Source organism: Galeopterus variegatus, unplaced genomic scaffold (genome assembly GCF_000696425.1).
Source record: "Galeopterus variegatus unplaced genomic scaffold, G_variegatus-3.0.2 Scaffold6542, whole genome shotgun sequence".
In the NCBI taxonomy this organism is placed as follows: Eukaryota; Metazoa; Chordata; class Mammalia; order Dermoptera; family Cynocephalidae; genus Galeopterus; species Galeopterus variegatus.
In genome coordinates, this window is record NW_007732653.1 from 1 (window position 1) to 2,490 (window position 2,490).

Here is a 2,490-nt window from a genome sequence, read left to right on the forward strand (position 1 = left end):
TTGTTGCTTCATGTAAGTATAAAATCAATGTGTAAGGAAGCCCATTTCTCTCATGTTGGGTTGAGGGAGAGAGAAAGGGAACCTTTTCTTAAAATGAAAATAATTACTATTATTTTAAAATTTTTGGATCATTAAATGTGAGATCTCTACAACATGATTTGAGAAGTTGTACAAGCATAGCCAGAGTTATTTCCCTGTTTGTGTTTTATTTGTTTGTTTGTTTGTTTATTTGGGGGGAAATTTGGTAGGTGTCTAATTACTATCTACTTCATTGTTACATTGCCATAAAAGTTTTAAAACAACCAGTGCAAGATTGCTTTTGATGTATCCCTTTGTGAAATTAGCAGTTTGGGGGCCAGTGGAGAAACACAGCATTCACTCTACCTCTCTCTTCCCATTTCCTCAGCAGAAAGGTGTTTATTGGCAAGTTGTGGTGCTACCTTTTTAAAAAACCCACAAAATGCAGATTCAGATCAACATTATTGCATATGTTTCAAACCTGGGTTTCTGATATATGTAAATATTTTTCTGTATTAGCTAAGAACNTTTCCATGACCTCCATGTTCATGGAATGGAAGACTTGATGTTATGAAGATGTCTAGACCACCCAGTGCAACCCCTATCAAAATCTCAATGTGTTTTTTACAGAAATGCAGAACTCCATTCTAAAACTCACATAGAATCTCAAGGGAAACTGAATAGCCAAAACAGTTATGAAGAAGAAAAAAAATTGGAGGCTTCATAGTTAGTGATTTTAAAACTCACTGCAGGGAGCATGTCTCAGGGAGTCGCGATGGTGGCGGCCACTGCCCTGTGATACACAGCGGATTCTCTTCTTGTCCCCACAGAGACCCTGGCCCCTCCTGTGGACTCAGGGCCTGGCGCTGGGCAAGGGTGGAAGTGCAGAAGCCCAGGTGAGCATGGGAGGTGTCTGTCACAGAGGCAGCAAATGTGACAAGCCCCCACCCTACTCCCTTCCTCCCCAGAGCGCAGGGAGTATGGGTGAGCCCTGGCTGGGCCATAGACCCCCCTCCAGCAGCAGACTTTCCAGATCGACACCGACCCCGAGGAGAAGGTGAAAGCACTGAAAGATTGAATCTGAAAAGGGGAAGGGTGCCTCTCCAGTAGCAGGTCAAAAATTAACTTATGAGTGCAAAATCCTTCATGATGATACTGCTCTCAAAGAAAATAAAATTGATGAGAAAAACTGTGTGGTGGTTATGGTGGTAAAACCCAAAGCACTGACACCAGCACCAACTACAACTAAGCAATCAAATCCTGCCACCACTGCCACAGTCAGCTCAGGCCCCACCCCCGACCCTGCTCTTGTTCCCACTTCCACATCTGCGTCCTCACTCCAGTGACAAGGACAGCACCTTCTGAACCCGCACCTGCTAGTGCAACTAAACAAGAGAAACCTGAGGAAGAGCCAGTGGAGACACCAGTGGCTACCAGCCCGACATAGACTGACAGTACATCAGGAGATTCCTCTCGGTCAACAAGCGCACTTGTGACAGCTCAGTCTTAGGAGAATATGGTAACTGAGATCGTGTCCATGGGCTATGAAAGACAGCAAGTAACCGCAGCTCTGAGAGCCAGTCTCAGCACGCTGATAGAGCAGTGGAGTATCTTCTCATGAGAATCCCTGGAGATAGGGAAAGTCAGGCAATGGTACTGGGCTCCTGAGCAACTGCTACAACAAGTTGTAGAGGATATGCTCCTGGAGGACATCCCCTTGAATTTTTATGGAATCAGCCTCAGTTTCAACAGATGAGACAAATTATTCAACAGAATCCTTCCCTGCTTTCAGCATTGTTGCAACAGATAGGTTGAGAGAATGCTTAATTACTGCAGCAAATTAGCCAACACCATTTTTACTCAGATGTTAAATGAATCACTTCAAGAAGCTGGTCAAGGAGGAAAAGGAGGTGGACGTGCAATGGTGGAACTGCAGAAGCTGGAAGTGGTCACATGAACTACATTCAGTTAACACCTCAGGAAAAAAGAAGCTATGGATAGGTCAAAGGCATTAGGATTTCCTGAAAGACTGTGATACAAGCATATTTTGCTTGTGAGAAGAATTTGGCTGTCAATTTTCTTCTACAGCAGAACCTTGATGAAGACTGAAAAGGGTTTTTTTTTTTTTTTTTTTTTTTTTATCTCACACTTGACACCAGTGCATTACACTAACTTCGTTCACTGGGTTGTCTAGGATGACTTGCGCTCATATCCACAGTTCTTGGTATAAGGTAGATTGCTGGGGATGGGGAAGGAGGGATCTAGGATATAGGGCAGGAATAGATACTGTGCATGTCTGCTTCAATTAGCAGATGCCTCAAAGCCAAATACTTTGCAAAATACTGTACAACTGAAAATTGGCTTTTGCATGTCTTTATTTCTTCCATAAAACAATGGATAACTTTTCCTATGTTTCACTCTTTTAGTGTACTAGATCCAGAAATTTAATTTAATGCCCTGCTTTATATTTCT

At 42.9% G+C, this 2,490-nt stretch overlaps 1 pseudogene; it reads left to right on the forward strand.

Moving 5' to 3' along the window:
- The first annotated feature begins 770 nt into the window (after window positions 1–770).
- On the forward strand, window positions 771–1,975 carry LOC103606384 (annotated as a pseudogene).
- The last annotated feature ends 515 nt before the right edge of the window (window positions 1,976–2,490 follow it).